The following is a 13,237-nucleotide window of genomic DNA, read 5'->3' as shown; positions in this document are numbered from 1 at the left end:
TTTTGGTGGTTGAGAGTGTGGTTGAGTGTGTGTATGTGTGTGTGTGTGCGTGGCTGAATCTGTTCTGTTTACCACCGTGCTCACGTAGCAGAATTGCACCCGGTGTGTCCGGTCTCTACACGCGCCGGGGAACGATAATTGTACATTAAATTCATTAGCCAACCATCCGAGCCACGTTTTGGCGCAAGCTATTTAGCCACAAGACAACACCGCAGAACCACACAAACACACACGCTAGAAAACACAAAAGCAAACCGGAAGCAGCAGAAGAAAAGGGTAGTGTGTTCGCCTTGTGTTCCGTTTCCAGCTCGTCTCGGGATTTTTTGTGTTGGATATGAGAAATTTGAAACCTTCTCGGCTAATAGGGCCATAAAGTGTGGTTTGTGTCTGGGTGTGTGTGTGTGTGTGTGATCACGTGTAGGTGTACGTGTGTGTGTGTGATCAACCTGCGGCTCACCTGTGTACGAATAATTACCCCATGCCGAGTGCGTCTCCATTCGATCCACCATTCGAAGGTGCACGATCCGGATTGCTCTGTGTCCAGGGCGATCTTGAGCAGTTTCGTGAAGGCGTATTCGCCGTGTAAGCCGTCTGTTCATAAAATAAGCAACCTTCCTCTAGAGTGAGAGCCGTGCATGTGGGTAGTACTGCTTACCAGATCATACACGCGAAGATAACAACAAAACCGGTAAACCGCAACTGATGCAACTGGCAAAGCTGCCGGGGAACCTCAGCTGAATATCGCAACTTCCCCCAGGCCAGTGTGTCTCCAGTGTGTGATTTTAAAAAGTTTTCTGCGTAGAATTCTTGCCTTGCCGAGTGAGTGCGTGCTCTGTGTTCTTTGTCCTTCAATTTCCGTTTTTCTTTCTTTCCCTCCACCGATCAGTTTCCAGCAAAGTCGAAACACATTGTGAGTGTCATGTGGTTGTCAAGTTAAGTGATAGTGAAAACATACATACTTACCCAGCATCGAAGCGACGAGTGTTGCCTAGTTGCCGTAAAACAATCCACTGCTTCACTTCCGAGAACTGTCGCCGAGAGTTTCTGACCAAAAACCCAGGGTAAGTTTGGCAGAGCTCGCCGCGCTAGACTCTGTTTGTTGTGGAAAGTCGTCCGAGCGAGAGACGTCCCATGTGTGAATTTCATTAATCTTGCACGAAAAGGCATTCGTCGTGCAAGGGTAAACGTGTGGGAAGTAGCATTTCGCGGAAGAATGCTGCGTAAGCACCGAATCTGCCCAAAATGTGCGTGTGCCGGTGAGTTGCGTCCTTTCGTCCGCGTGTTCCGCAATTTCTGGAGCAAAGTTTTAAACCAACACGCCGCCCGAAAAGGGATAAGGCACACGGTGGGGATACTGTGGGGAATGACGTGCTGTCGTATGAAACTTTAAACAGCTGCAGATTAAATTTGGTCCCAACTTTGTCCCAATGTTTGTTTCTAGCTCGATCTCTCTCTCTCTCGTGTTTTTTCTTTACTTTGGCAAAACCACTGCCACTTGAATACAAATTTCTTATACCACGATTCTTCGCTATAGAGGCGTTAAGACTTCCCCGGTTCTCACCTGGTGTTCGCTCTACCTTGAGTCATCTCTCTCTCCTCACATCGGTTGACGGATAAGTGGTACAAACGAGCCGCACCAAGCACTCTTAAGCAGACCCGGCTTGAAGGACGGTCTCCCGGTCACGAAGAATTCTCATCCTTGAAAGTTCGCCAACGTCTCCGACGCACTTTAATGAAGGACGCGATACCAACAACTATTCAGTCTACATCCTTCGGACCCTCCGTGGTTGCTCGCATTTAACTCCCATAGCTTTGACAGTTTATCGTCCATCTTTATCGCTGTTTTGGGGAGGCGAAAAAAAACTAAAAACCCCAAAGTCCGCGAATGCCGCTTCCAGCTGCTATTGAAATCGAAATGTGAATGCAATTTTAGCGTTTTTTTTTTCTCTTTTTTGGTGGAGACCTTTAAGCCCCCCCAACCAGTACCAGATTCGGTAAGGCTTTCCAGACAAAAACATTTCAATTAAAACTCGTTTCTCCTCTGGGTCTGGGACTTGGTACGGACACTGGGACTTGGATTTCAATTAAGTTCCAGTTGTGTTTTCCGTTTTTTGACACACTCACCCGATTCGTCAAATCCGCCAAACCTCCAAAACCTTGTCGTTCGCTTGTCAGAAACGTACGTCTCGCAGGCCCAGAGACAGGCAGAACCCTTTTTAATGGTTCCCTATCGTGCCAGTTCGTTTTGCGCGACCGGGCTTGATTTGCATGCACAGCTTCATCAACAACAACCTCCTTCTGCTCAATTGCGAAAGGCTCGGCGAGTGCAAATTGACGAGTGGCTGAATGGTTTTGATCTGCAATGGCAACCCTCGCTTGCCCAGCTGCTGGTACCGTTTAACCCGTTTACGCTGCATGTGGCCGCCAGGACTTGCCCGTCTGCTCGGCAAAACAAAATAACGAATAAAAGTTGATGCCCTTATGCATCAACGGTCGACTCCTCCTCGACGCAATTCGGTTTCGGGGATTGATTTATTGCTGCACTCCACAAGTCTGCCGTCGCGATTCGAATCCCTTTCGGACGGTTGTGGGGGGGGGGGGGGTCTGTTGCTACGAGACGGTAAGATTGGATTGTGCTTACTCTACCCACTCGGTGAAATTGGCAAAGTACAAGCGGGGCCAGTCACGCTGGGAAGGTACCGAGCAAGTACCGAGAGCTCATATTTCGATGCCAGGGATTAACCAGATGACATCCGCTCCATATGCGCAGACGAGTAATTGCGATTGCCCACAGCAATGCTCGTTCGTAAGCCAGACACACGCAAAGACGCGTATAGAAGGAGGAGAGAGAGAAAAAAAACCCCTGAGTCGTAATCCTAACATTCCTCTAGCACAGCCGAGAACCGAGCGTGGCTAACGTTATCCAGCCTGTTCTCATGGGCCCCGAATCAAAACGCACCATTGTCCTGCCAACGATCCCGATGGAGTCGTTACCGCACTGGGAACGTCTTGTCTCTTGGAAACGGGAGAAAAAAAATAATACATCCGAGATAAAACCACTCGATCCGCGGGTCTGGAACACGGACGACAACGCGGACAGGCTAGCTGCAGCATCAAGTGGCATTTGTGGATCAACCTCGCATCGCGCACACTCTTTTTTGGGAACTCGCTGCGTCCTATCGGCGTACGGCTCTGCAGGTCCTACTGCCTACAGCCCTTCCCTGAAGATCGAACGCGATAACTCGCGCGACCGTCTGGTCTCGCTCGATTGAGTGGGATTATTTATATGTCCCTTTTTTTTCGGTTAGTTGACGAGATGTATTTTCGACCCTTTTTTGCGGCGGGAAGGTTGTGTTTTACCCTCTCTACATAATGGCACTCGATCGAGATCATTGAACCCTACAAATGTTTGATCGAGCGCCAAATAAAAGGAGATTTATATAACAACACACACGAGTAATATCTCACCATTTGTTTTTAACCTTAATTGATCACTGTCATTTCGATGCCGAACGGCACATTAATTCTCATTCCCAATTCTTTAATTCATTATCTAATAAAGCGCTTAATACAGCAACAACAAAAAACCAGCTGCGGTGTACCGTACCGTGGCGATCGTCCAGCTGCAATAAATGCTAATAAAAATCCGTACGGTCCGTACACCCGCGAACGGTCCCGCAGCACAGCAACAGCTGCGCAAAGTTCGTTATGCTCACACCCCTCGCCCATCAAGGGCTCACATACTGCGCTGGACATTAATTAAAATGCGCGCGTACCAATAACGCGTACTCCACGCAACTCTGCGACACGGTCGCCCGCGTTGCGCATTAGTTTGCTGATACGCGCACGTCAAAGGCGTGCCCGAGTGAATGTCCTCTCCCAGTGTCCGCACATCACGGTCTAGTGCGGGCACACCGCACACTTTTGCTGACTAATGCATCCGAACTCCGAAGTTGTGGTCGCCCTGTTGGAGGCAACATTTCTTCCCTCTGCCGAAGAATGTCGCTTCTCACCGTCGGCAGTCACCGCCAGGGGGTAGAGCTGTTGAGAGAGTCCAACTGACCTGAGGGAGCTATTGTATGGGCAAGATTTCTGGCGTGAAGTTGGTCTTCTTCACACGCAAAAGCATGCAATTTATTTTTAGATGCCACATGATGATGAGCAAAACCACTTCTCGACGCGCTGTTCGCTTTTTGCCCCGTTCGGGCGCGGTGCGCCGGCGGCTTAAGCCCAATAGGACATAAAACTGTGGCAGTTTGCGCAGATTTTACGTTCTCCCCCCCATAATGTTCTCCCGACCCGTCACAGGAGCATAAATCATGGTTCGGTAGGTCCCTCAAAATGGCACAGGAAATCCCTCAAAATGGCCGCCCGTTAAAGTTCCAAAAACCTTTTACACATTTTTCACCCCCTGAGAAGGTGTCATTTTTTACGGCCAAGTTGGCTTTAGTTTAATAACTTCGGGACCTATCGGTCTGTCAATGGTGATTTTTTTCCTTTCGGGTTAGCATTCACCCGTGACCATCGTACTTGGGGAAGAAAATTCAAAAAATTGTATATGGAGAGAACCAGCAGCAGCGAAGTCCAACACTTCGGCGAGTGGTCTACGCGCTTACTGTGCCTGGATCTTATCAAGCGAATGGTCGTTTTGAGTCACGAGATTGGTAAATCGTGTCCGTTATCAGACGCGGTCCAAAAGGATGTCAGATAAGGCACGCTCCACGATCAAAATGACACAACGCGCGGTATCAAAGTGATTGTCACCGGTGAAAGGAAGATAACATCGTAGTCAGTGTGTTGTCTGTCTGTTCTTTAGCTCATGGATGCACTTTTTATGACCTTAAAAACTGTTTCCCCTTTCTTCACGAGACACTCGTGACACTTGAAAATGTATGAAAGCTTACTTTCCGTTTCAATTACTCAACACGGTGGCACAACCGGGCCGATACCGGACTGCCTGCCGAGCTTCAAGAACAACTGATAAAAGCAGCAACAAAAAAAACACCTCAATTTCCGCCAGTTTGGCAACACACATTCGCCCTCAAGGGGTGGGGAAAAGAAATTTAATACACCTCACACCTCAACTTCCAAACCACAGAAAGGCCACCGGGCGCCCCTCTCTGTTGTGGCGCGTTCTTGACCAGGTCAGCAGGTTCAAGACGTTGAACGGTGCTGGGGTGCAAAACAATGCGCGAACAAACCGCGAACCTGTCAGCAGAAAATGTGATCTTTTTTTTTTGGTTTGTTGGCCACTAGGTGTTTGTTTTTCGCTACGTCGTCTTGACAGACGATGCGTTTCAGACCTTTAACCGCGCGGCTGTCAACAACTTTAAGGCACCGCAACACCCAACTCCGAGGTCCCTTAACTTGTGTGTGTTGCTCAGCAGATTTTTTTTTTCTACAAACGAGTGGAGCTACTTTGCGTGCCCAACCACAGTTAGTACAATCACGGCAGTAAGCGAGCCGATATTGTTTTTATTGTGCTTTAGTTTTTCTTTTCCACACCACGGTTATGCGTCTATTCAACTCCAACAATTTGGACATAAAGAGCGTCTCGTCTAGTCTGTTGGGAAATAAAATGTCCCGCGCGGCCCTGATGTCTGTTAAGCTGCCACAGATCAACGAACCCTTGGTGGATGACATGGTGGAACATCGGGGACAACGGCGAAAACACTTCAGGAAAACTGTTTCCGCGTACATCGCCCATTATGACGAAACAGTTTTTCGATTATTAATATTTCCATACACTTCTTCGGGTCGTCGGGTCGCTTGGAGGGCCCGTTCTGGGAGGAAAACCCATACATACATCACTCAAAATGGACACAGTGGTCGTAAAATGTGCAGATGTCCCAAAGAGTCAGTTACGAAATCACTCACTTTCAACCGATGAACCATGTTGGCAGCATAAAATAAGCAATTTTTGACGCATGATTATGTGACTTTTCGGTACCGTACCGCTCACAGGCGAGGGAAAATGGGGGGGGGGGGCAGAGCGGGGCCAGGAAGCGTGTGGAAAACTTAAACCCTCCAAAGTCTCTCTCGAAAACGATCAAAACCCGGGGGTGAAAGTTTTCTTTAGGGAAAAGTGATTCATGACCCAATATGGGACCCCTCTTAACATCGGTTCTTGACACGAGTCAAAGTGGATTGACTGCAGCGAGGACCAGTGGATTGACTATGGTGCAGTAGGGCCACTCACACGAGCCAAAAGGAAATTACTTTTCCACAAGTGAAAAGAAACTTCGCCCAAACATCCAGTGGCCTTCTTTCGCGTGATGAGGAAACCTCAGTCATGTTGGATGCGTTCTCGGAACAACACACACCAGACCGTCTGCAATTATGTACGCTTATGCGGTATGGTGCATTCGATCTGACGACCGCTGTTGTCATCGTCATCATTACATGTATGTGTGTGTGTGTGTGCCAGGGTCTCCCCAATACAGCGCGCTACAAAGTGGCTCAAAGAATGCCTCAGCATCATGCGCTTCTCCGCCATGTCCAATTGCTAGCCTCTATTCGGTCAGATGTTTCGTGTCATAGTTGGAGGTTTTATTTTTTCTCCATCTTATTGGTCGATCGATATCGGTTACAAGATGAATCGATACACCCGTGCAGCCTGCAGCTGCTCGATACGATGAATATCAATCAACAGCTCAAGAGCGGGCCTCGAATCGTTCCCGGGACCTTCTCTCAGCAACGGCATCCACTTCAAACTTTATGGGTGTGAAGTGGCGGTCCTAGGTCTCCGCCACCACCAGGAATGCGACCCGGCAATTCAAACTTCTAAATGGTGCGCTCCTCTTGCTGAGGTAGGCAATTCATCATCATTGAGTGTTTCCGGAGGTAAAAAGTTTGCTGGAGTTGTTTTGAATCAAATTGGGAAAACGAAACGCAGTTTTCCTTCCGAGCACATTATCGGGACAAAATCTTCCACCAAGTTCGTTTTGTTTTATGAGCCATAAGGAGAGGAGCAATTCTAGACTCTTATGTTGTATCGGCCTCAAGATATTTAAATTTTCAAATGCTCTTTTTAAAATGCCTTTCTTGGGTCCCTCAAACAACTCCAAGAAAAGCTGAGACCATCAACCGGATATCAAAACCATGCAGCAGAAGAACAAGCACAATCTGGAAATCACAAGCAAACAGCAGCAAGATCCAGAGATACTGTAGATCACACGAACTGTAAAGGGCTCTCGGAACCTCACGAGTTCCAAGCAAGAGCAAAAAAGGACATACACCGGCTATACCGGAAGAAGCCATTCAACCAACCACTACCACAGCTTTTCGGGCAAGTGCTTGGACAAAATCAGCGGGCCCGCCAGTTCCAGCCTCCTCCCTTCCATCGCCCTGTAGCACCCAATTAAAGCTGATGTGGCGGCAAACATTTTCCTCCTCAGAAACTTCCTCAACCGTGATGCGTAACGGATGCGAAACGGTGCGGCTAAAGATGGTGCGGCGGCCCTGGTTGGTCGCGGCGGATTCGCGGCCGCCTTTTTTCCTTCCGAGAAATGAGTTATGCCTGGACCGTACAAGCCTAGTTGGAAGACGTAAGAGCTGAGCACAGCAAAGCACAAAAAAAAAACATAATAATAACAAGCCACTCCGCCAAACAACGTCGTCTAATCATCTAGATTAAGCACCGGCGTGTGATGTGGGCATTTTGTTGTTTCTGGAAAAGAAAGCCCGAAAGGATAACGATAATCATTACGGGCAATCTCGTGGTCGTAGGGGGAGAAATCCTAGTCTCTCTTGGGCCAGTGGACTAAAAGAAAACCTTTGTTTTATGTGCCTCGGTGGATAACTCGTATTAAATTGAAAATATAAATTTATACGAAGCTACCCACTCGCACAAAAAAAGCTAAAAGCATATCATAAAGAAATGTTTAGGCCGGGTAAAATCACAGGAAAAATTCTCCCGAAAGACTTCCCCAAGAACCCATCTAACCGGAGGCAACCAGTCCAGCAACAGTCCGATGATCAATCTTCTCCGGTCACGGCTTTGAGTCGAAACACCGACCAAGTGATCCCTGAACTGGGACAACACAGGGCTTTTTATTTTGGATGGAAAAAGGAAAAAAAAGGATTCGTTGACGCAGAGCGACACACACACACACAGCAGGCAGGTTTTCGGTGGTGATTTAATGAAGGAACACTCCCCGAAGGCTGCTCGGGAAAGCTAGCGGAGGGCATTTTTCTCCCGGCACACACGGGGCAGATTGGTTCCTCGGAGAAGCACTCAGGGCGGTTGGTCCCAGGGCATGGCATAATAAAACGAACACACACACACGGAAAGGGCTCTAAAAGGCGCTCGAGGAACGGCCCAGGAAGCGTGCGTTATAGATGGATTGTTGATCATCACGAGTGCGAGAAGCCTGTGGTGAATTGATGAAGCCATCGTTCATGTCCATTGTCCTCCTCCTCGGCACATGCTGCACCAATACACGCATTATACGCCAATGATTGATGCGGTCAGGACCACCACCCTCCACCAGACAGTGAAACATTCAATTAAACCCTCATCCGTCCATCTCCTGTCCCTTCGGAACAGCCGTGGACCAAGATGCTGGACGAGGACGACCGTTCGATATACCCGATAATGGTAATATTCAAATGAGCGTCTGGGCCTCCCCGGCAGTTCTAAATTAGTACCCTGACGGGTGCGTGATTGAGTCGTGAGGGAAATAATATTTTCTTTCTTTGTGTGTTTTTTATTCCCGAACCAAGAAGACGAAACCACCATTCCGATAGATAGGTAGAGGTGGTTTCACTTTTCTTCCTAGAACAAGAATCTTCCCAATACGCTCTACCGCACGGCCCCAAGAAAAAAAGCTGACGACTACGACGGTACACCTTAGGCATATCGGCACAGTCAGCGCACCGGAAATTGATGGTGGTGATTAGAGCCGGAATGACACCATTAGATGCCGCCTCCGCGGCAGGTCAGGCCGGTGTGCGTTACATGCGTCGATGTGGTTTGCCTTTGCCTGTGCACGATTCGTATGCAGCTGGCATCGTAAGAAGGAGAAGAGATCGTACGCCGCCACCCAAAATGCGATCTTGCTGTGTGATGTAAATAAACAGACGAGGACTGTAATAGAGCGACGGGGCGAGAATTGAAGGGAACGTTTGAAGAGGCAGCATCCGCTGAACGCTGTTTTTCCTCCCCTTCCTGACAGGCATAAAGATGCCCGGACCGCTGGGCGCGTGCGTTCACAGACAGTTGAAACAAATTTTCCATTATATATTAGCTGATGTTTTGTAATGCTAATAGGGTTTTTTTTCGGGCCCGTTCATCCTTATCGCATCGGAATGCACTGGAAGCACTTTTTGGAGGGTCTTTCCCCTGTGCGCTGTGCCATTAAATCGTGCCGCTGCGAGATTTTGCTATTGTGTTTTGTTGTGCACTTCCAAAGATCCCCCTTTTGGGAATTTTTTGTAAGTAAAAACCTTTCAGATTATCAAGTAATTGAATGGAGGTCGTTTGTTTCGAATTAGATTAGATGGTGAAAAATAATGTTACAGGCAGAACTGTTTGATAAAGATTAAAGTTCAAAATAGCTCAAGAAGCAATAGGGCCAGGCCGTTCTTTATGAATAAAAAAAAAAATAGCTTAAGAGCCAACCAATCTTAGGAGGCTGAATTGAGCATTCAAAAGACCGCTGCTCTCTCTCTCTCTCTCTGTTTTGGATGGATAATCCATTAAAAAGCTTGAGGAGCTTTTGAACAGCTCTTAACCAGCTTTAAAATCGCTTGCCGTCATTTTAATTTCTGGCCTAACCGTTTTTCATTGAATCAAAAACTGTTCAGTTACCTAAAACCAGTTTAGCTAAGAGCACTACAAGCTCGGCAACTCATGCCTTGCCTTTTTAAACTACTTTGAGTTATGTTGGTACAGCTACCATAGCTGGCTCGACAATTCTAGCCAAGGGGTAACGAACAGGAATCGAATTTTATGTTATTTTATAAACATGAAAAATAAATCTGTGTACTCAACACTAAGTATTCTGTCAACCTCTAGAAAAATTTTGTTCAATGCATTAATAAAATAATTATCAAGATGTAAATAAATATCCGCCAACATAGGTGAGAACGGAGTCTAAGCTGACCCAATCCGGTTTATGCGAGTTATTTTTAACGTTTTCAGGCGAAAATTCTCGTAGCTCTTGAAATAAATTGATAGATTCAAAGCAAGTCAGCGCCAAATAAGATTTAATTCGAGCTAAAAACCCAAACATTGGATACGAGCAAACGCACGAAAATGATTTGTTTTAGCTTATTTCCAAGCATCGTAAGCAATTTAACCTTTTTAATGTATATAAAAGGTTGTAATAGTATTTTACGCTATTAAATTGCTTGATGCTGTTATTCCTTAAAATGCTAGCAAAATTTATTCTGAAAAAAGGCTTCGAAATGATTTACGACAGTCAGCTGACTAAGAGTAGCGTACACTTCTTAACAAGCAGCTAATTCTATATAGCACTGCACCCATTTAACAAATCAGCCATGAAGCCCCATACAGCATAGTACAAGGGCTATAAATTTCCACAGTACCACAATCGCTATTCTTTTATGGCTATGAAGTCCACCAGCATTCCTTATTTTCCCTTAAACAGCTCTTAACCAGCTACAGAGCTCAATTTCATGCTTCGAGGTATTTAGAGCAGGCAGATTTGAAATCAATACTGTTGTTCTACACATTACATACCACACACTTCGTTTCTACCCTTTACCGACTGCAGTTCCATAATTCCCCCAAAAAAGGGTTTCACCCTTTGTTTTTATTATGCATTTCTCCACGGCTGAGCACAAGAGCGGACGACCAAACCATACGTTCGCTCGGAAGAAATTGAGGATGGAAATAAAATAAATAAATAGTTGCTTTGACAAGCATCGTTTGAGCTGGTACATACTGTTTCGAACGGGAGCTATAATAGAAGCATCGTTGAACGTGACAATACATCTTTCTTCCCATTTTGCCTCAAATTGATATCCAATTTTATTGTTAAACTTCTGCCTCCTTACTGCGTACTAAATGATCAATTTAAGCACTCACACACACACACTCCAATCCACAAATCAGACAATGGGAAGAGTTTCAACAGGCAATGAAAATTTATTACTACCTCCAACCCGTTCGGCAAATCGATCGAAACACTTCAAGCTTACCCGCCGCAAAACGATAGACGACTGCTTTACTGCTCAGCTGGGGATTTTCACGTAAATGATGTCATTAGAGTGTTGCCTGCCTACGCCGCCAACAACAGCGCCGCATTGCCTTATTTGGCTTTTCATTCATCGCACCAAAACCGGTACGCTAGATCTCGCAAATCTGTAGAATTGTAGCCGGGCGAATAGTGGAGCATTTTCGGGCAAACATCTAGTAAGATTAACGACATCAACTATTCGGCAAGGCACTGTTCAAAATGAAACCGTTTATCAAGCTCGAGTGGCATTGGGGGGGCGGGGGGTGTGGTGGGTGTCTGGCGCATACAACGAAACCGATTGATTTCAGCCTGAGCGAATAGGTAAAAGCGCATACAAATTGATTTGTCATCGGGTAGGTAATGGCCGGGGACAGGCAAATCGCATGTTTGCATGAGTTATTCGAGCTCAAATTGAATATTCATGTCGCCGGGAGCTATTCACCCGTGAGAAGAAAAAAAAACCTCCCGTCAATTCCGGAGTTCCCGGCCAAACATAACTATCGATTATGCTGGCTTGTACGCTATTGCCGCTCGGTAAATAATTTCCTCATCGCAGCATTAACTCGATGACATGGGAAATGGAGCGCAATGAAGTCTAAAGCGCCTTCCTTCCGATGGGGAGGGCTTACCTGCGAGCAAAAGATCTCCGGGCCCGAGGTGGAAATTGATTAATTAAGATCGGGTTTTTGATCGAACCACAATCCTGTAAGTAATACCCCAGTTTGCCCAACTATTGGGAAAGCACAGGTTTTAGCCGTTTGAAGCTCTGTAAAACAATCGTAGTTTCGAAAACAACTAGCAGCAGCAGTGGAAGTAAGGGAAAAGGTTAACAGTTTTTAAAGTTTTGTAAGCCGTTTAGCTAATGGACCATAAATCAGAAGCATTCCTCCCGCTCTAAACGTTCATTTATCGAGTTTTGTACGGAACGGGCGTAAGTGAGTGAACGAATCAACCATTCAAACATTCGCTCTTCGCAGGACTGAGCGAAAGAAAGAAGAATGAATATGAAAGCTAGAAGGAATGGAACGCGTCAAACAAGACACGCCATACACGCTGGCGGTAATCGTAAAATCTGGAGCTGAGGCAGAAGAATCGAACCCTTCCAGTAATGTTTATGATTTTATGCTCACAACCCAACAATGGGATGTGATTCACCGTGGTTCAACTCGTTGCAGCTCAGCAGCATGCGAGACCCCGGCCGTATGGCCGCGAGGGAACAGTGCTGAATGCTGTTAAAATTCGCTCCAAGACTTCACTCCAACTGCTAGCTGGACTAGGAGCGTGTCCAGTCTAATTTCTTCATCAGGAGACCCCTTTTTGTACAAATCAAATGCTCGCGGTTGGAGTCGTTTTTTGTTTCTTCAATTTCTTCTCGCTGTCAGTGGACCTCAATCCGAAGTCTTTCACATCCCCTCTGCAGGATGCCCCCATCTCAGCCCTTGTGATCCATCTCGTGTCGTGGAGGTATGAAAGGAAAGCATTATTTTTATTGCGATTTTCAGCGATAATAATTCTTCCCTTCACGCGATGCCCTGATGCGCGATCTCCACTCTTTACGTGGCGCTCACGCGCATGTAACCCTCGGGCGAAACATAAACACTGCAACGAGATGCTGTACATTCTCCTGGGCGAGCGCACGTTCCGTGTGTTATGTGGCTGTGGACCTTTGGCAAGGGAGTTTAATTAAATTTTTACTACACGACCACGGCCAAATAGCCACTTTGCGGGGCGAGTTTTCCAACCTTATCTTGTGCTCTCGATCATCAAACTCAAGAAGGAGCCTGGTGAGGGAGAAAAAACTGCTGGTGATTCTGAGGCAAGATTCTGAGTTATTCTGTTTTATATAGAGCATCAGCCCCATCCCAGCGTGATCTTTACTGCGTGGTGAAGTACGCACGCACAGCACTTCAGCTATTTGTAACTCTTCAATGAGTATGAAGCAAATTTTTAGGTTCTAAAATTTTTCTGGCGTTCAGAAATATCCTTCATAAATAACTTCTTCAATACGGTATCAATTTAAAGATAAGATACGA

The 13,237-nt window shown here is 46.5% G+C and overlaps 1 protein-coding gene across 10 annotated transcripts in view; it reads left to right on the top strand.

Moving 5' to 3' along the window:
- The window catches only part of LOC118511552, a 116,725-nt gene that overhangs the window by 43,717 nt on the left and 59,771 nt on the right, over positions 1–13,237 (top strand). For 7 of the 10 annotated variants that reach the window (XM_036054771.1, XM_036054772.1, XM_036054779.1 and 4 more), the window contains exon 2: positions 887–1,061. The exons of 2 other annotated variants lie outside the window; for them this stretch is intronic. The gene's annotated coding sequence lies outside the window, so the exon portion shown is untranslated. Of the gene's footprint in view, positions 1–32; positions 689–886; positions 1,062–13,237 lie in introns of those variants that run through there. One more of the 10 variants, XM_036054773.1, reaches the window with a different exon arrangement.

Source organism: Anopheles stephensi, chromosome 3 (genome assembly GCF_013141755.1).
Source record: "Anopheles stephensi strain Indian chromosome 3, UCI_ANSTEP_V1.0, whole genome shotgun sequence".
NCBI lineage: Eukaryota > Metazoa > Arthropoda > Insecta > Diptera > Culicidae > Anopheles > Anopheles stephensi.
This window is presented reverse-complemented; position numbering and strand designations above follow the sequence as displayed.